Source organism: Sceloporus occidentalis, unplaced genomic scaffold (assembly GCF_023333645.1).
Source record: "Sceloporus occidentalis isolate IW3139 unplaced genomic scaffold, rSceOcc1.0.p SCAF_5, whole genome shotgun sequence".
NCBI lineage: Eukaryota > Metazoa > Chordata > Lepidosauria > Squamata > Phrynosomatidae > Sceloporus > Sceloporus occidentalis.
Genome location: NW_028316985.1, coordinates 94,447,996 through 94,469,872, shown reverse-complemented (window position 1 = coordinate 94,469,872; position 21,877 = coordinate 94,447,996). Strand labels below are relative to the sequence as shown.

The 21,877-nt window shown below is 39.5% G+C and overlaps 1 protein-coding gene across 3 annotated transcripts in view; it reads left to right on the top strand.

The window, feature by feature from the left end:
• The window catches only part of C1QTNF7 (C1q and TNF related 7), a 62,381-nt gene that overhangs the window by 6,623 nt on the left and 33,881 nt on the right, over positions 1 to 21,877 (top strand). Inside the window, exon 1 of one of the 3 annotated variants that reach the window (XM_089526891.1) lies at positions 15,960 to 16,061. The exons of 1 other annotated variant lie outside the window; for it this stretch is intronic. The gene's annotated coding sequence lies outside the window, so the exon portion shown is untranslated. Of the gene's footprint in view, positions 1 to 15,959; positions 16,062 to 20,476; positions 20,530 to 21,877 lie in introns of those variants that run through there. One more of the 3 variants, XM_089526892.1, reaches the window with a different exon arrangement.

Genomic DNA, 21,877 nt, shown 5'->3' with positions numbered 1-21,877 from the left:
GGAAATGTGTGGATGCTGGCTTGAATATCTGCCTCAATGCCAAAACATATGTAACAGCTAATACAGACACATTTCTTCAAATATGGGTCTCTTCCAATCATATGTAAAGCAGGTAGACTCAGGTTGTTTCCATTTTTACAAGGTATGGTGTACAATTTATGAACCCTTTTGTTCCATATGATTTACCTCATGTATACATGACTGAAAAGGACCTGGGCTTAAACCAGGGTGTCTGTCGCTGCTGTGTCTCCTTGGTTCTCTTTTCTGAAATTAAGGGTTAGAATAGCTATGAATGGCAAGGAATCACATCCAAAGGAAAACCCAAACAGATGCAATTGCAGAGGTCACCTGGGGTTGATCTCATTAAGTTCCATGGCTGCAGATAGTCTTGGGTGCCAAAGAACCTGAACAGACATGCTAAAATAAAGCTACTTCGGGTCTCTTTGGAGATATGCTGTTTAAATGACACACACATTTTAAGAAGCTGCACCAAAGCTGTGCTCCAGTCATTAGGACTGAAACGTGGCTTTGGCATGGTTTCTGGCCTCTTAGGATGCATGCATCATTTAAATAGCATATTTCCAAAGTGATCTGAAGCAGCTTTATTTTGGCCTGTCTGTTCGGGCCCATCGAGAGGCTAGAAGAAGCAACCTGGGCTTCTTGTATATTAAAAAGCTGTTTCTGTTTGGCATTTTTCTGTCTTCCAAGGGCAGTTTGCTTCCCCAGGCCTTCAGTTTGTGGATTTATCTATTTATTGCATTGCTTAAGGCAACACATGGAAACAAAACTGTCTTTGAGATATCACTACATCTCTGGATTAACATTCCAATAGGTATCTGTCATTTGTGGAAGACTATTCTGCCCCCTGCCCTTGGGGAAAAATTCCCGCAGATGACAATGTGATCTTCTGCTAATTTTTTTTGCTAATCATTTTGTGTGTATATTTTGACATGGGTTGTTTTTGTGTTTGTTTTATTCACATAACTTGATTGAAGCAAAATGATTTGGTTTGAAATTTTATATTGTAAATTTCCTTGAGCAAATATGATAGAAAGGAAGGAATAAAAAATATTTAGAATAAATAATCAGGTGACTCATATGGCATGTCTGTTGTTGAACTGTGCTGCTTCAAATAAGGGGAGGATCTCATGTTTAAATGGTGCTCTCCTTTTTATTATGATATTATTTTACAAAAACACTCCTGCTATACATGCAAAACTGTGGAGTTGTAGGTTAACCTTTTTTCCTAACAAGCACAAACCATTCGAATGAATGAATTTGTTACGGCATACAGCCAGCATAAAATAATAAAATGTTTAGAAAAATTACCTTACATCCAGTTAGAAACATTTATATTCCAGCATATCATATAAACATTATATTTACACATATCATATAAATGCATGAGTACATAAAAATGTTAAGGATAAAACTTTGAACGGCGTTTCTGGAAGGATTTAGGAATACAAAAATAATTGATTATCTACTATCAAAATAACTGCGAGGAGATTATATGATAGTTGCCCTTCTAGATTTGGCACATAATTTATTCATAGGGATCTACACGGTCAATCGATTTCTATAGACAAAATCATTTTAAATAAAAAATAAAAAATTTATGGCTATAGTAACTAAAAAAGCCGAGGGCATTTATTATATAGTAATTTACCGCATCTGTTTTTAAAAGTTTTTACGACAAATAATAGCAGCTGCAAAGTATTTAGCAACTTTGGTAGTTACATATTCACTGCTGTCTGCAAGAAGTAAGTCCACATAAAATTTTTCCTGCCTGCCAGAAAACTGTTGAATAACCAGTCTCTTCTCTCTCTCTCTCTAATGGAGTAAACAGTTCATTCAGATCTCCTTGTTGCAATCTGAAATAGTGTGGATTTATTACAAGTCTGTTGATAGTGTAGTTTAATCCTTAAACCAGAACAATCATATTCTCTCGTTCTGCCATATCTCCATCCCTCTGTTTCTGCAGCCCCCTTCTTCTCTCTCCCTTTCTTCTTCCCATTCCAACAGTCTACTGTGGAAAATATCATTCTTTTCAGGGGCTGGATGAACTCCTTTTGATAGTAGGCCGGAGGCTGTAGGTTGCTTACCCATCTAGAATGACTTTTTAAAGATTATGTAAGTGCAGGTTCCAGATTTTGGGGGGTTAACTGGGAAAGAAGAACCTCCTTAACTATTATCACTGGCTAACACACACCCTCTCCTTCCAGGCCCAGTCCACACAAGTGCATAAATGGAGATCATAAGACAACTAAAGGATGCTGCTCTGATCCTCACTCTTGGCACTATCTGATTCTACTGTGATTCTACTGATTCTACAATCACAAGATTGTATTAGCTGCTAGGGTGGCTTGTGGTCAGATGGCCTTTTGTTTCATTCTTGATGGCATCTCACCTCTCCATAGGTTCCTTCCCTTTAGTGAGTTGGTTTTGGACCATGAGTCTAGGGTTGTCAGATCACAGCCCAGATAATCTTTCCCTCTTTAAAGCTCCTGAGGCAATGAGCTGGAGACATTTAGAGAAGTCAGCCACTGAGGGCCATTTCAACCCCAACTGAAGGATGAAGGCAAGTGCCAACTGGGGTAGGGCTCTGCAGTGGTATGGGGTGCTCCATGGCAGGAGACCTGGTGGCGCAGTGGTTAAATGCCTGTACTGCAGCCATTTACTCAAAACCACAAGGTTGCGAGTTCAAGACCAGCGAAGGGCCCAAGCTCGACTCAGGCTTGCATCCTTCCGAGGTCGCTAAAATGAGTACCCAGACTGTTGGGGGCAAATTAGCTTACTTGCTGATTGGCTTGCTTGCTGTTCACCGCTATGATCTTTGTAATAGCGGCATATAAATAAAACAAATTAATTAAATTAAATGTCTTGTACAGTCGGACCTTCTTATACACTGATTTTTTATACACGGATTCAAGCATCCACGGTTTGAAAATGTTCAAAAAAAGTATAAATTTCAAATATGAACCCTTGATTTTCCATTTTTTATAAGGGACAGCATTTTGTTATGTCATTATATTTAAATGGGACTTGAGCATCCACGGATTTTGTTATCCACAGGGGATCCTGGAACCAAACTCAGTGTATAACAAGGGTCCACTGTACTCCCCTCCACATTTGCCAAGCTGAAGCCCCAGAGTGCCAGTTTAGATGGTGAAATGGCTGTTCCTTTCTTTAGATCTGGTTATGAATCTGTTGCAGCTTTACTAACACTTTTTTAAAAAGTTAAGTAAGAAGCTTTTTGTTTTGGTATAATACAAGTTGGGTGTCCCTTATCTGGAATTCTGGAATACTCCACATTCCAAAATTGTCCACATGATTGGCTGAGACAGTGACACCTTTACTTTCTGGTAATTCAGTGTACAAAACTTTGTTTCATGAACAAAATTATTTAAAATATTATATATAAAATTACCTTTAGGTTCTGTTCGGTCCTAGTTGGAGTAAGTGAATAAAAAATGATGATGATGATGATGATGATGTATAAAAGGTTTAGCTAACAAAAATTAATTTCATATTTAGACTTGGTCCCATCTCTAAGATATCTCATTATGTATTTGCAAATATTCCAAAAAATGGGGAGGGATCCAAAATCCAAAACATTTCTGGTACCAAGCATTTCAGATACTGGCGAATCATCCTGTATTTCATATATACATGGTGTGGTAAAGCCACCTGACTCTGGCCTGAAGCTGTAGCAGATAGTAAATGTTGAAATTGTGTTCTAAAGCATGAGGAACAGTTTGGCGGAAGGACATAACCAGAGCTCCTAACATCTGCATTGCATGTAATCAAAAATCTTCTTTGAAAGTTAATTTTAGCTCCCCTGATTTCTAAAAGCCACCTGGCTTCATTATGTTATAACCCAGCATCTGTTTCAATTCGTGATGTCAGAAGCGTTCGTCTTTTCTGAAGGATAATGAAGGAGGATGAATATAATGGCCCTACATTAAACATGGTTTTAATTATATATAAGCATTGTCAGTAGTTTAAAATTTAGAGCCTCTTCTCATTATTCATGATTATTTATGTTTATATGCCCTTAACATGTTAAAAGGGACAAGTGCCTTTTTTAGTTCTCATGAGTGGCCTTTATTAAAATTCAGTTTCATCCTTCTTTACCCTGGTGCCCTCTAGATGTGATGGATTAAAATTCCCATCATCCACAGCTGGTGGGTGATAGATTGGAGAAGGATAGCTGATAAGAATGAGGATGTGTTATGTACAAGATATAACCACACAAATAATCATCTGTGCTGTTTCTTATGCAAGAGTTTTTGGAATCTATTTAAACATCGACCATCTTGGGACACTTTCATACTGCACACATGGCTATGATGCCACTTTAATTGCCATGGTGACATTGTATGGAATCCTAGGATTTACAGTTTAGGGAGAGGATTTTAGAATTCTCAGCCACAGAACTCTAGTGCCTCATCAGACTAGAAGACCCAGGATTCCTTAGGATGCAACAGCCATGGCATTTAAAGTGAAATCATAGGCCTGTTACAGACTGCCAAAATAAAGCTGCTTCGGGTCTCTTTGGAGGTATGCTATTTAAATGATGCATGGGTCCTAAGAGTCCGGAGGTCGCGCCAAAGCCACACTCCATTCTTTTTTTTCTTTCTTTTTTTTAATATTTAAATCTTTATTGAATTTTCCAGTAAAACAAACAACATCACATAAAACATGCAACAGTAACATATCGACATATATCACAATAACAAACAAACAAACAAACATTGTATTAAAAACAAGTTATTTGTGCTTCCTGAGCTCCTGATACTTCCTTTCTTAAAAAAAATAAACACTATTCACTTAGTTCAAGTTGTCTTTCTGTTGCAACTTACTTGCAGCTCTTTAATTTGTTATATTGTCGAAACAAAAGAACCTTATGAAATGAAAGGCTTACTACTTGGATCATCATACCTTCATTCAATAAATTCATTTACATACAAAGCAATACATCCTCATTAGAATCCCCTTCATTTTCCATCCTCATTTTGAGGTGTTCCCTTTAAAAGAAAAAAAAAATAAACAATTATTTTCCAAGTACATATTTGATTGAGATCGTTACGATTTTCATTGTGTTATAATTATTCTTAAGTTAAGCTCTACTCCATGATAGAGTTGAAAATTAAAGAACATTTACAAGAGAAGGGTTAGATACTTTTGATTAATTTTATATTATGATTTAAAAAAATTCAATCCAAATTCAATTCTATGTTTTTTTCTTCACGAAAAAAAACAATCAAAGGTTCCCATATCTTTTTACAAACTTCCCATGAATTCCCACCCGTTAGGCAGGTTAGTTTATCCATTTCTGAAATATCTAAAATTTTTAGCCACCATTTATCAAAATCAATTGGAGTATTCCCTTTCCAATTCGCTGCAAATATTATTCTTGCTGTTATAATCAAGTAAAATAGTAATTTCCCATGTTTTCTTTCTAATGCTTCTTCATTGACCATATTTAATAGGTACATTTCAGGTTCCATTTTAAACTTATAAGTCAGGATTTTTTGAATCCAACTATGGATTTGTTTCCAAAATTTGATTGCGTACTCACAATTCCACCATATATGAAATAAAGAACCTGGGATTTTACCACATTTCCAACAGTTTGCATTAAAGTTTTTATAAATTTTAGCCAATTTGGTAGGTGTTAAATACCATCGGTATTTCAATTTGTAATAATTTTCTCTTAGGTTATAACTAGCCGTATATTTTAATCTTTTATTCCAATTTTTTTCCCATTGGTTTAAGGGAATTGTATGTTGCAGATCCTGGGCCCATCTTACCATTGATTTTTTAATACATTCCTCATGCAAGTCTTGCTGTAACAAAAATTTATAAAATCTAGCAATTTTATGTGGTTTATTAGAGAAAATAATTTCATCCATTTCAAGTTTTTCCAATTCAAATCCTTTTTTATTGTCAATTATAAATTTTTCTTTAAGTTGTCTATAGTTAAACCATGTTATTGTATAGCCTTCTTCTATTAATTCTTCCTGTGTTTTAAGGGTTAACTTTTTTGATCTATAATCAATTTTTGTTATATCTTTATAAGTTAACCACTTGTTTGGCGCTAATTCTTGATTCTTGTAGAAAGCTTCATTAACTGAGGTCCATAAAGGTATCCTCCTATATATTTGTGGAGATTTTTTTTCCCCCATACTCTAAAGAGTGCTTTCCTCAAAATATGATTTGTAAAAGCTTTATTGGCGTTAATTTTCCCATAAAAGAGATATGCGTGCCAACCAAAAATAATATTGCTTCCCTCCAATTGCAGCATTCTTTTGTTTTCTAATTTAGACCATTCTGATATCCATTCCCAACAACATGCTTGATAGTAGATTTTAAGATCTGGGAGTGCCAATCCTCCGCGATCAATACTATCTTGCATCTCCCTTAATCTCACCCTAGCTTTCTTCCCTCCCCAGATAAATTTAGATAAATCCTTATGCCACGCTTTGAATGGTAAATCATTCAATATGATAGGAATAGATTGAAACAAAAAGATCATTTTTGGTAATATATTCATTTTGATTGTGGATATTTTCCCCAACCATGATAAACCTATTTTATTCCACTTACACATTTCTGTTTTAATCTCTTTCCATGTTTTCTCATAATTTTCTTTAAATAGATTTACATTTTGAGCCACACTCCATTCTTAAGCACTGGAGTGCAGCTTTTGGTGCAGCTTCTGGATTCTTAGGGTGCATGCATCATTTAAACAGCATACCTCCAAAGAGACCCGAAGCAGCTTCATTTTGGCAGTCTGTAACAGGCCATAGTGTCAGAAATGCATAGTCTGAAGGCCCCTCTGGATCAGCCTGCTTCAGATGCAGTGGGCAGTTAGACATGGATGTTGGACTATACGTTCCCCTGTGCAGAAAATTTCCCATGTTGAAGTAGCCTGTTGGGAAGAACTTTCTCCTTTTGACCAAAGTAGATATAATTCATAGTTTTTTGTTGGATTTTAGGGCTATGTGGCCATGTTCTGGAAGAGTTTATTCCTGACAGTTTGCCAGCATCTGATTGCATGCCCTGCTCCCTTTATGCATTAAAATATATAATGTAAATAAGAAGATATATTTATCTGTGTATGACATTTCACAGGCCCCATACTCCTATCCCTGGATTAAAACAGATCATTAGGATATGTAAAAGTCAAGTATAGGCAAATGCCATACCTCCTGAGCAAGGCACTCTGTCCTGTTTGTGATGGACAGTGGGAAAGCAGTAAGGGACAAAGATTCATTGCTTTCTCTTGCCAGCTTGTGCAGAGTATATCTGAACATGACTCTGGGGTGTTGCGGAGGAAACAATGAATTTGCTCAGTTTATTTGGACAGTTTATTGGACAGCTATTATTTAAATATGTTCACAATTAATTTGGACAACTATTAATTCAAGTATATATTGTCCAAATATGTAATTCACAGTTCTAAAAAGATCTGGATTTCTATCTTTGTTGAAGGAAATTAATATCGAGGTCTTATGTAAAGATCTGGGAAATATCATTTATTGAAGCCTTTTATGTGTTAAAAGACACACAAGAAGCACAAGTGAATTAGACATTCATTCACTCCTCCTTCTGGCCATGTGGTATTGGGAGACAAAGCATTTTAAAATCCATCAAGTCCATGAAACCAAGGGAAAAAACATAAGGGTAGGAACATATGTGATCCTCATGGCTGGGGTGAGATGTAGCAGAAAGCAGGATTAGCTCCCTCTTCCTCATTCCAGTGTTATATTTAAGGCACCTATTTACTTTCCATTATATATGTTAGCATTTCAGATTCTTATTGTGTACATTTCTGTGCTGTTGAGGAAGCATATGATATGGCTTCTAACCTGATGCTGCTTCATTTTATACATACACCCCTAAAGGACTTCTGCAGGACAACATAGCAATAGCATGCAAACACTCCCTCTACAAATCACAGTGAGGGGCGTTTTGCTTGATGCATGCTTAGCTCTTTTATAGTCAGTCTACAATTTGGCCGTCACCTGCTGCAAATAGCTCATTCTGCTAATCTAGAATTGAATCCAGCTCCTTATCGTCATGTAATGATGGATTATGGCTGTGTTTAAACTAAATGAGGACCACCCCTGGCCATTCTAAGTGCACCACCTCCCTGGAATGATTTCAAAACATGGGAAGCAACATTGGCGCCAAAAGCCAGAACATCTGGGGAGCATCTGGGATTTAAAAAATGGAGAGTTGCACCAGATGTGCACTGCTATACATATACACACACACATCCCTTGTGTATTGTGTCAACACTGTTTCCTTATTTATTGTTGTTTTTATTACTTTTGTTTATGGCCTATCCTTCCTCCAGTGAACTGAATGCAGTGTACATCCCCACTTTATGTTTATAACAATACTATGAGGTAAATTAGGAAGAGAGAGTGAGCCCAGTGAGCACCATGTCTTCTTAGTGGGATATGAAATTGGATCTTCCAAGTTTCAGGCTAACCATCTAACCACCATGGTCACAGTGCTGAGCTTTGACTACAAACACTTAGGGGCCATTCAGACTACGAAAAAACCCGGTTTTCAAACCGATTCTTCCACGTGAAGTTCATATTCACCCCGAATCCCCCACAAGCGAATCAGAGGCTTGCACACCCGTTCCATGGCAAATGCCCCTTAGAGCGGGTTAAAAGAAATCGGCGCAAATAGCGTTTCTTTTGAGAAACCCCGGTTCTGTGGAATATGAACTTGCGCCCGATCATGACCGGGGCAAATTGAGGGAGGGATTTAGGTCAGAGGGTGGGCAAAGGGCAGGGCATTCCCTCCCATCATCAGAAGGGAGGGAGGAGGATGAGGAGGAAAGAGCTGAATCGGGATGCAAAGGGGTGACTTTTGGGCTTCAGAGGGCTGTCAGAGAGAGGTGGGGGTGGAGAAAGTGATGAAGGAGGAGGACGAAGAGGAGGAGGAGGATGAAGAAACTGGGAGAAAGAAATATAGGCGGGATACACACCGCCATTTAGTACGTATAGAATACGTACTAGGGTTAGGAAGGGGCGGTGCTTCCGCACCCCCCTAACCCTAGTACGTATTCTATACGTACAAGATGGCGGCGCCCCTTTCACATGGGCGCCGCCATCTTTGCGTATCGGACGCTGAGCATCCGTACGCGTCGCGCCGCTTGTGACGTAGCGAGCGCGCCCCTGGCGCCTCGCTACGTCGCAAACGCGACGGTAAAAGAAGCTCCATTTTGGAGCTTCTTTTTCGGTCCGCGCGGGAGTCGGGCCGTCTGAAGGCTCCGGCTCCCCCGCGGACCTACTGGCGGCGGCGGCAGACCGCCGCAAATCGGCGGTATGTACCCCGCCACTGCTATATATATATAGATATATAGATAGATCATGAGCAGGAGCAAGGGTCAGTTCAGGGCAAGTCAGGGCGCTACAGCAAGGGAAGCCTCTGCTATCTGGCAGAGACCTTTTTCCGTTGGATTTTATTTTTTTTAATTATTTTTGGCAAAAAATGTGCATGTTTGTAGGTAAAGATATATAGATATGCATAGATAGATAGATAGATCGTGAGCAGGAGCAGAGACCTTTTTCCTTTGGATTTTTTTTTAATTATTTTTGGCTGTCTATGCGCATATTCTTTCCTTTGGAATGACTGCTGCAATGAGAATGAATTAAAAGGCAAAAGGGGAAATCAGGGTGACTGAGGGGGGCTGTAAAGGGCTGTAAGAGGGAGAGAGGAGTGGGAAAAGTGGAGGAGGAGGAGGAGGAGGGAGGAGCCCTGGGAATAAGGGAAATAAGGCTGTGGGGCTAAGCTGGGGGATGTAGGGAAATGGATGGAGCAGAAGCAGCCTCTTTTGACAATTTATGCGCATGATTTTTTGGGGTGACATGTCTGTGTGCTTGCTTGTGCTTTATTTCCTCTTGCTCCTGGATTATTTATTATTATTATTATTATTATTAGTGTTATATGTGGATGCTACAGTCAGAATGCCTGCGCTGCATTTCCCCTTTATTCCCAATTGATTCCATGGGTTAGAGCAGGAAAGGAGCCCAAGGAAAAAGGGTGGATGTAAAGGGTGACAGGAGGCAAAAAGAAAATTGGGCTGGGGGTGGGGGGGAGATGGAGAACGTGATGGAGGAGGAAGAGGAAGAGGAGGATTGCCCAGGCTGGGGGATGTAGGGAAATGGATGCAGCAGAAGCAGCCTCTTTTGACAATTTATGCACATGATTTTTGGGGTGCTTGCTTTCCTCTTACTCATGGAACATAAGAGCCATTATTATTATTATTATTATTATTATTATTATTATTATTATTAGTGTTATATGCGGATGCTACAGTCAGAATGTCTGTGCTGCATTTCCCTTTTATTCCCAATTGATTCCATGGGTCCATGACTCTCTCTCAGCCTCAGTGGAAGCTGAACGAAGCTCCCATCAGGCACTTTCCTCCCTTTTTTATTTTTTTAAAATTAATCTTGACAAAATATGCGCTTGTTTTGTTTTTTCTTGTGGCAGATGATTGATAGATAGATAGATAGATAGATAGATAGATAGATAGATAGAACGTGGCTGGCAGCTTGTTCCCTTTCCGTTTCATTTGCTGGCTTCCAGCAAAGGGGAAATGTTGCAAATGGGCTAGCCTTTTTTTTTTCCTTTGCAAATCAATCAAAAAATGTGAATGTTACATTTGTTGCTCTTGTCAATTAGGCAACTGGCAAAACGATACATGCTTTTGCAAGGAATTCAGGGGCAGCCCTGAATTGCTTTTAAAAGCAAAAAAGAATGCAAGGCAATTGCATCCTTTTCTGGCATTTCCGAGGTGAAGAATATTATTATTATTATTATTATTATTATTATTATTAAAAGCTTTATTTCTAGCCCACCTTTCCAGAGATCAATGCGGGTTACAATGGTGGATTTTGCAATCCAACAACATACAATTTACAGTGCGCCCGCACCATACGCGGACTTGAGCGTACACGCTCAAGCCGCGGCGCGCACGCGAGGCGGAAGGGGCGGCGCGTCTCATTCAATTGAATGGGCGCACGCACCTGTTGCACCTTGCGCGCGCCCACGCCGCCGCGCATGAGCCCCATTGTTTCCAATGGGGCTCGAGCATAGGCGGAATTCGCCTTACGCGGAGGGATCCGGAACGGATCCCCCGCGTAAGGCGAGGACGCACTGTACAATAAAAACATTTTCAGAAATTTACAATTACATTATATAAAACATTATATAAAACAACAACAACAGTCCTCCAAGGCCTTGCTGGGGCTTGGGAGACACTGTCTCCCAGGCCCCAGGGAGGCCTTGGAAGCAGCTCCGTGATCACAGAGTCCTCCAAGGCCTTGCTGGGGCTTGGGAGACACTGTCTCCCAGGCCCCAGGGAGGCCTTGGAAGCAGCTCCGTGATCACAGAGTCCTCCAAGGCCTTGCTGGGGCTTGGGAGACGCTGTCTCCCAGGCCCCAGGGAGGCCTTCGACAAGGTTTTAAAATGTAGGACCTTTTTTTTTTAATTTCCTGGCCAGGAAATTTTTAAAAAAAGGTCCTACATTTTAAAACCTTGTCCTACATTTTCCCGGTTTGGAGGTCCTTGGGGATGGCAACCCTAAGAATGGATCCCCCGTGTAAGAGAAGGGCCCTCTGTAGTAGGACTTTCTCTGTGGAGCACCCCAATTATGAAACTCCTTGCCAAAGGAAGTTAGGCAGACTCCATCTATTTTGGGCTTTTGGTGGGCAGCTAAAATAGTCTTGCTCGGCATGGTCTTCGATGTTTGAAACTGCTTGGTCTGTTTTAATGGGCTATAATAAAAATATTTAAGGACTTTAAAAAATGTTGAAGAGTATTTACATGCGTTCTAAAGTTTTTATCTCTTGTGCTTTTATCTGTTGTTCAGTGCTTTATGAGCCACGGGGTGCTGGGAGATTAGATGTAAATTATTTAAATAAATAAACTAGCTCTGCCAAAAATAAGTGCCTTTGAGATGACCTTGGGTGATCTCAAAGTTTTAACTCTGGAGTTATGCTGATCAGTGATGTGCTGCCAAATGGTGATGGAGATGAAGACCATGCCTGTGTAAATCCATTGTAAATCCAGCAGGTCGTCTTGCCTAGTATATAGCAGTGTGCAGCTCCAACTAATTTCCATGGTGCTTGCCTATGACAAAAATTGCTTGTTATGGTTGTGCTTCAGATAAACTAGTAGGAGAAGCCCCAATTCGACTTTCTTCTGTAGGCCCCAAAATATCTTGGGCCACTTCTAGACTGCAGCTACTTCAAGAAAACTTCAGCCAAATGGGAGACTTTCACACAGATATATCTTTAGGGGCCAAGTCAAAAACATAGCATTCTGTGCATACCATTGGGTTTCACATGATCAGTTCAGTGTAGACACCTTTAAAATGTCAGTTTTAGCTGGATCAGCCACCAGATATTTGTGTGCAGAAACCTACTTATTTTGACCAGTTTAGCCCCCCCCCCCCCCCGGCATATGTTGTAATCTATTGTCCTATGCAAAAGCTTTCATAGAAGCCCTCCATCCTTCCCTCTATCATGTTCTTTCTCTTTAAAACTGTAATGAATAAAGAACATGGGGAATTGGGGAGTGGATATGTGTTTTTCAGCTTAAAATTGATTCAGAGGGACATATTCCCCATCAGGACATTTCATGGAAATGGAAAATTAGCTGTGATGCTTGTGATGTTATGGGCTTGGTAAAAGGAAAAATGTTGTTTTTACTAGAGAAATTAAGGTAGAATCTGGTTTTGTATGTGATGTACAGTATAGTACGTGTAAAACATAAGCGTACTAGTTTAGATCAGTATGCAAAGTGATCTTGTAGCTCCTCTGAGACTAACTGAGAGAAAGATGTTATTAACATAAACTTTTGCATTATTTAAGCAGTGCAAATGAATCCAGTTAGGAGATTATCAGATGCTTGAAAGTGACAGGAGCAAAGTGGGATGCTCCCGTCGCAATTGTGCGCTTGGGGCAGGAATATCAGACGATGTCGCCATTATCCTGTTCTTGTCCTATCCGTGGGGAGGAATTATCCCATTGCTTTTCATAAATCTCAAAGGTGCTACAAAATCCTTTTGCATATATGTAACACAATAAAATGATCTGTTGGGAGGGGGTGAGAGCCTACTGTGTTAGGGTCAATATCGAAGGGATGTTTTTAAAAGGCTAGTATGTAGGACAGTTGGAGTGAAAGATATGAGTTTATCAAAGTTAGGAATTAGTTTCAGTTACCATATATACTCGTTTACAAGTCGACCTCATGTATAAGTAGATGGAAGGTTTCAGGTCAAAATCATGGATTTTATATGACCCGTGGATAAGTCGAGGGTAAAACTTAGGGGGCTATAAGGAAGGGTGGGAAAATTGCACTTCCATTTCTCCTTCTCCTTCTCTGGATTAACTAACTAACTAAATAGCCTTGCTCATCAGTCTGAGCAACATTTTCTAGAGATACAATCCCTGTTCCTTACAACTGCTTCCCTCTAGAATTTAAGCATTTTCTTTTCTTGGATTACACTGCTTCCCAATGGTCTGGTGGATTCTCAGTTACATAGGTGTCTGCTCTGATGTTTGTGGTGCATGTGCCTTCAAGCCACCTATCGACCTATGGCAACCCCATTAATTTCATAGTGTTTTCTTAGGACTCTCATAAAGGTTTATCATTTGGGCCCTGTCTTCTTGACCACAGAAGTCCTCTTCTGGAGTTTGGAAGAGTATCATGTCCTATAAACAGGCTCCTGCAGAATTTGTCAGGCTCCATAACAAAGTTTGTACAGTAGAGCAAGAAAGTCATTGAGAATATCCTTTCTTAGGACAAAGGCTAGTCATGATCTGTTGGTTTTATCTATGTAGGCTGTAACTGGAAATGTCCTCCTGATTGCTGGAAATCTCTCCGAAGTTTCTGGGATGCAATACTCACTAATGAATTAAGTGATAACCCACTCCAGCTATATGAAACAGAGAAAGTGTTTGAAGCTTGTTAGCAAATTAAATGGTGAAATATAAAGTTTCTAATTGTATAGTTTTTGTGGGGGTTTTGCTCTATGTGGCCATGTTCTAGAAGAGTTTATTCCTGACATTTCACCAGCATCTGTGACTGGCATCTTTAGAGAATGTTTCAGCATTCTCTGAAGATGCCAGCCACAGATACTGTCGAAACATCAGGAATAAACTCTTCTAGAACATGGCCACATAGCCCGAAAAACCCACTAAAAACTATGGATGCCGGCCATGAAAGCCTTTGACTTTCTAATTGTATGTTGTAAGTGTCCAGTCTCTTATCCAAAGGAAACTAAACCTTGTAACATTGCGGCTAGACTTTTGACCACCTAGGAAACCAGTTGCCAAATTAACAATGTAAAATCCAAAAGGTCTAATATTAAAACATAGACTGTCTCTCTGTCTTTGGCACATGTTCATCTTTTTCACATAAATGAAACTGTATGAACCAACTTTGATCACAGCTCAACTGAAATTTGGTAATGCCTTTAGGGGACTGTTAAATATTATTTTGGAGGTCCAGACTGTTCACATATTACTAAGTGGTATCCTTATGTTCATGACTTCTCTGTTGTTCTAAATAACAATTTAGCATCATCCTCATAAAATAATTTCTTCTTGTGGTTACGGAGGCATAAGAAGAGGATGCCTGGATTATGCAAATTAAGGGAATTAACTCACTCTTTAACAGAATGCTGGGTGAAATAAATACTGTAGACAAAAAGCATATTTGACTTTAATCTGTTGTGACAAGATTAAAAAATGATTTATTTTGTCTGGGTTTAAACAGCTGTGTTTTCCATGAAGCAACAATCTAACCATGCCCAACAGACCAGTGGGTAGTTTTCCATCTCGTCAGGATGAGATGGAGATGAGTACAAAGCAAGTTTGGCATCTAGCTTCACTATCATGTTTGTAGTCTGTTTTTTCAGCCAAGCATGACTATGATCAAGTTGTGGCTGTCTCTCCCAGACATGAAGAGAATGTTGCATCCATTTCCAAGACCAGCAAATTATTTTGCTGAGGTGGGAGGAGGCATCTAGGGGCTGTTAACTGGAAGTATAAGAGGTCTGTCTTTGGAAATACAAATGCCGTTTTTCCATGATCACCTTGACCTCTGTGGGTTTTTTTCTGGAACATGCTTTGGATTTTTAGAATTTAAGGCTAGATGAACTCATAGGGAAGAGAGAGAGAAAACATTGTTTGGAGAAAGCTGCCAAGATGTCCTTAAAAGGAAGGGTCTGCCTGATACATAGCTCTGAAAATATTCTGTGGCCGTTGGAACTCTGCTGAAACTCAAGGCTAACTATGTTCAAATGTGTTTCCATTGCTGAACATCAATTCTCACAAATTCTTCAGTCCATTCAAACACCATGCACCTGTTAGTCCAGCCATATGTCCTCATGTTATTGTGAACATTAAGATCTAATGTAGGATTAAATAGAAGCAACCAAAGGTTTGTCAACATGATTTTAAATACTGATCATTCTGTTTGAATAGAATGTGATCCCTCCACATGCAATTTGGAGGAATTTGGGCTTTTTGTGGGATGGGGAGCAAAAACTCCTCAGACTCTGCAGAAAAAGGAATCATGGTTCTTACCAAAGTATCCATAGTTCTTACCAAAGTATCCAGGATGTGCATTATTAAACGTGTGGCCACTTCGCATAGATATAACCATAATCCAAGTTTATGCATTAATGTGGGAGGAAATGGATCACACGCCAAAACAGGACTTCTTGTAATCATGAGTAAATGGTATGCAAAACTAGGAAACAGAGCAGGATCAAAGATTCTAGGAAAATATGTTTTAGGGTTAAGAAATGAAGCAAGAAACTGACTAATGAAATTTTGCGATATTTTGTATAGATGAACATCATTCAATGGCCAATGTAGAAAGAAGAAAATAGAAGAAGAAAATGCAAAGGAAGGTTTACATTTGAACATTAAGATTTTCCACACTCAGTCATCAATCAGAATAGAGACAGCAGTCAAGAAATCAGAAGACTAGGACTTGGAAGAACAGCTATGTAGGTAGGCAAGATCCAGAGGGGTAAACATATATAACTGAATACTGAAGTTAGGACTGTCCATGCCATTTTATTCCCTATGTGTAGTTTTGTAAGCTGAACAAGAAGAAAATCAACTCATTCGAGAAGTGGTCCTGAAGAAGAATTCTGTGGATATCGTGAAATGCTAATTAAAACAAATAAATGAATTCTAGAGCAAATCAAACCTGAACTCTGTCTAGAAGCCAAGGTGACTAAATTGAGACTGTCGTACTTTGGCCATTCTATGCGAATACATTATTTATTATTATTATTATTATTATTATTATTATTATTATTTATGCTTTATTTATATAACACTGTAGATTTACACAGCGCTATACCTACCAACAATAAAATAGATAAAGTAAACCTGCCCATGGTGTACTAGAAAAGACAATGCTTGGTAATAATGCTTGGTAAGTAGGAAAAGAGGAAGACCACATTCCAGATGGGTAGACTCAATCAAGGAAGCCAGAGCCCTGAATCTGGAAGATCTGAACAGTTCTGTTGAGGATAGGGTGTCTTGGAGACCTCTCATTCACAGGGTTGCCATAAGCAGAAGTCATCTTGTCAGCAGTTCACAACAACAATAACCATGATGCCTTATCTGGCTCTGTGTATCAATACTACAGTGAGATAGCAAAGAAGTCATGATTACTGATGTTGGGCTCTGCATTGCCACTATTAAATAACCTGCATGTAGAGTTAGCCTGCTAATTACCTTTGGGAAGATTAACAAGCCAACAACAGGCTGATGTTGTATGCATGTTTTCATTGCTGCTGCCCAGGTGAATCTAGATAGTGCCATGTGGCCATTAGACTGTTGGATTCAAGCCCACATTGAGCCATGAAGCTCAGCCTGAGCAACCTCACACATTAGTCATGAGGATAAAGTAGAGGAGAGGAGAGCCACATAAATTGACATATGACAAGAGGTTGCTGTGTTTTGCTTACACAAGTTCTGATATCTAGGACTGTGCCACTAAGAATGTGCAGAATTCATTTTATTTCACAAGGCTTTCTTGTCTTTACAGTATGCTGTGAAAGGATATGATGTTTTTCTCTGCCTTTCTCCTGTAGATAGCTTTCTAGACCACATATGTTCTACTTCACCTACAAATGATTAGGGCTCAACCTATGCTGGGACTTTACTTATGCTAGGCCTAGTACAGCTGCACCTAGCTGGAAAAGGGATTTTGGCACAGCACTTATGTTCTTTACACCATGGAATGGTCACCAAAATGTATCATGGACTGCAAGGAAATTTGGGTCTGAGCTGTATGACTAATATACCTCAGAAAAGGTTTCCCATGGTTGTATCCCCATTATAGCAGTTTGATACCACTTTAACTAACATGGCTCCTTTTTATATAATCTTGGGACTTGAAGTTTGGTGGTGAGCTCACTGGTACAAAATTCCAAGTATCTCCTGAAATGCAAATCCCAGGATTCTGCATGATACCTTCATGGCAATTGAAGTGTTATTGTGTAATTTTGTAGTGTGGTTGTATCCCATATTCCATTAAACATTTCAGGTTTTGCATGACTCCTAATAACTTTGGCTGTTGTCTATTAATTAGTGGTCCCAATGACTCTGAAATCAGACTGTGATACATAAGTAACTCCACAAGAATCGCAAAGAAACCTGAAAAGAAATGTTGGGGGGCATTGCTTTAGCTTTAATTTGGACACTTTTTGCCTTCTTCAACAGCACAGTCATAGCTGGCCATTCAAAATGTCTCTTCCAAATCCACAGCTGTGTTATGTCTGAAATGGACTTGAGCCCAGGGAACAAAGCTAGACTGTCCACATGTCCTCATGTTGCTTGTGGACAGTACATATATTCTTTGTTCTTTACTAATAGCAGGCATCTTGGATTACAGACAGAAACACAGTTGTGGACAATTAGTTGGCTTGAAAGGATATTCCAAATATTTGTTTTGACAACACCAGTAAAAAAGAGAGTAGGATTTGTAGGGGGGGGTGTTGTATTGCTTTGTGCCTTCTACCCTAATGCTAGTTTTCGGAAGCCTTGTTGTGATGTTAAATAGAGCATTATGTAGAAGGAGGACAGGGATAACACCTCTCGCTCCTCTGAACTCCCTGCATTTCATAGTTCATTTACAAAAGGGCCTCTACATATACTTTATGGCCTCTGTTTTTGCCGTATATGGAGGCCTCTGGGTAACCAAGAGCCCTTTCACATCACACAGTTATAGCACTTTAATTCCACTTTAACTGCTGTGGTCCTAACTTAAAGAATCATGAGGTCTGTAGTTTCACGAGGTGTTTACAATTCTGTGTCAGAAACCTCTAGCACCTCTCTTGATTACAAATCCCAGGAAGAATTTATTCCTGATGTTTCGCTTGCATCTGTGGCTGGCATCTTCAGAGGGTGGTGGCATGGAAGTACCTGGGGCATATATACTTGTGTGACCCTTGGTTGGGAGGAAATGGTTTATATGTTAATCTCTGTGTTGGTCTGTGGTTGAATGGCAAGGCCTCAGGGTGGGAGGATATGCAGGAGGATATGTGTGTCTATTTAATTAGCAATCCATTGTCTGCAAGGGAAAACCCCTGCTCTTGAGTGGTGTTCATTTGCATATATTGAGTCTTAATTTTGGTGTTCTTCAGGACTGGTAGCTAGACTTTGGGCCCATACAGACAGGCCAAAATAAAGCTGCTTCGGGTGACTTTGGAGGTATGCTTTTTAAATGATGCATGCGTCCTAAGAGGCAAGAAGCCTCACCAAAAGTCACGCTCCAGTCCTAAGGACTGAAGCGCAGCTTTGGCACAGCTTCTGGCCTCTTAAGATGCATGTGTCATTTAAATGTGTCACCTGAAGCAGCTTTATTTTGGCCTGCCTGTACGGGCCCTTTGTCTACTTTCAGTATTTCTTCTTTCCTGTTGATGTTGTCCAGGAGTTTGTGGATTTCACTGGCCTCCCAGTGCATTTTGACCTGGTAGTTGCTGGCATGATCCAGAATTGTTGATTTGGTTTGAGGATGACCAGGACATCCAAGAATGGTAATATTCCTTCCTTTTCTTTTTCCATTGTGAATTGGATGTTTGAGTGGATGGTGTCAAGTTGGTTCAAAAACGGTCAGATTTTCTCCGTGGTTCCAAATGGTGAAAGTGTCGTCCACATATCAGAAGCAAGTTGTGGACTTTTATTGTGCTGTTTCTAGGGCTTGCTTTTCAAAATGTTCTATGTAAAAATTTGCTATGATGGGGCTCAAAGGGCTTTCCATGGCTATCCCATCTCTCTGCTCATTGATTTTCACCATTTGGAGCCATTTCACAGTTTGGAGCCACAGAGAAGATTTGACTTTGTTTTTCAGCTTTTCAGGTGGTCTGTTCCAGCTCTGTGTTTCTGCCCTTATGCAATCCTTCCATGTCTTTATATACTTAAGGCCAATCCTGCAAAGGAATGAGCAGCACGCAAATAGTGCTAACTGTTGGCCATCTTGTCCAGAGACCAAGTTTTCTAAAACTACCTTTAATAGGCTATGATACAAAGATCTGTTTAACCGTGTGATCTGTTTAGGCTCAGGGAAAAGCATCCACTTCTCAGAAAGAATGTTTTGTTCTTTTCTTTCATCACACTGCAAACTGATTTATAACACACAAAGAATACTCCTTTACTACCAAAAGCAGTTTGTCATATACAGAGGCCCTTTGGGTCATGTTTTATTATACTCTGAATTTTGGCCATAGTTGTTGCCTTAGAGTTTATTGACGCTAGCCTGTATTGAAGTTTTTATTATTCTATTGCGCTAATTTTTATTGTATATCTCTTCAGGAGTTTGTGAGAAGCACACTAGAAAATGAAAAACAAAACCAGGGATCCGAAGTTCTGTGTGCAATTGAACCTTTGGGTTTGTGCTGTCAAGCCGCATCCCTACCTCCCTCACCATGCTCAACTCCCATCATGCCAAGGAGCCAACCATTTTTAAAATGAAGGAAGTTTTGCAAAGCAGTAGCTCTTTGAATTGCAGCCAAAAACAATACTAATCTACCACCCTGTTTCCAAGGGAGGCAGCCAGACATTTGGCTTTAAATACTGTAAGCATTTGAAAGGGAGGGAAAAAAATGCAAATAGGGATTTCTCAAGGGAGTGACAGAATGCATCTGCTATTTTGGTTCAAATCCCATTGTCCCAAAGAAACTTCAGTCTCTAGAGTGACTCTTATCAGTGCTGAATTTCTTGGTGTTTAGTGTTTTGTTTTTGGAGTGTTGCAGTTTGCTTTGCCATTTCTAGGGGAGTTAATTTTTTCTCTGAATGAGCCATGGGGGAAAAATACCACAAAATCCAGATCTTTCTCTTACACTTGGCAAAATAACAGCCAAGATGTGATGAGGGATGCAGCAGCCATTTTAAGGGAGGGATTTCATAGCAAAAGGCATAGAGGAAGGCTTTGTTGAAAGTGTAAGCTACCACTGGAAAGAAGGTAAATATTTGTGTCCATTTCCACCAAAACCATAATAGAGGGGACTTTGTGACCATTTGTTGTTATGTATTTTCAAGTAATTTCTGACTTATGATGAGCCTAAGGCAAACCTATCATGGGGTTTTCTTGGCAACATTTGTTTGGTGGTGGGGGGGGTGTTTGCCTTTGCTTCTCCTGAGGCTGAGTGAATATGACTTCCCCAAGATCATCCAGTGGGTTTTCATGAGGGAAGAGATTCAAACCTTGGTTTTCAGAGTTGTAATCCAATGCTCAAAACTTTCTCTGCAGAGTTTAGAAGTTTTTCAGGGAGGCAACAAAACGCCTGAACTCCTGTGAATTGCCTGTGGCCAGATCACATTCTAGTCTACTAGAATGAGGGGTATTTTAATTGTATAGATTGGCCCTAACAAAGGCTTTAGGTTATCATTGTTGTTTAAAGTCTTAATGTAAAGGCATAGGAATTGGCTATAATACAACTTCAAGGAAGGGTTGACATTCCACATTTAAAATCTGCAAAACACAGGTATTCCTTTCTGCACAGATTGGGAAACCCATTTGGATTCTTGATTTAATTTTTTTTCTATCTTTCCTAAAATATGCCATTTTCCACTGAAACATGATATTTTAAAATGTTGCTTTACTTTGTTTCTGCTGTAAACATTTCTGCTTTTCCTCTTTTCATATTACCCCTGGAAGATTACATAAGAAAATCCTCCCAAATCATATTGATTTTGCCACTCCTCTTTTCCACAGGGTAGGAATGTCAAAAGGAACTTTTTTCTTCGTGAGCAGAATGAAAATTCCATACATAAATTCACATATATGTGAATATAACCTACAAATAAGCAAGTGAAATATGATATAAGTTCCCACAGAGTAGCCACCAGCCATAAGAAGCTATGAATCGTGATCTCTGTCCATGTTTAGCCATAACTCAATATACTGTTGGCTGGCTGTATCCGCGAATTCTTTATACAATGTCTTATCCTATGTTCAACATTCCCTGCCTTGTACTCTTGCTAATAATGCTTATGTTTTTCATTGTGCGGTGAGCCCTTAGCATCTGTTGGGGTTTGCTTCCAGGACTGCCCATGGATACCAAAATCCATGGATGCTCAAATCGCATTAAATACAGCAATATATAGTGGACCCTTGTTATACGCTGGGGTTTGGTTCCAAGATCCCCCGTGTATAACAAAATCCGTGTATGCTCAAGTCCCATTAAATATAATGACATAGCAAAATGGTGTCCCTTAGAAAAAATGGAAAATCAAGGTAAATTTATACTTTTTTGGAACATTTTCAAACCGTGTATGCTTGAATCCGTGTACAAAAAATCCGTGTATAA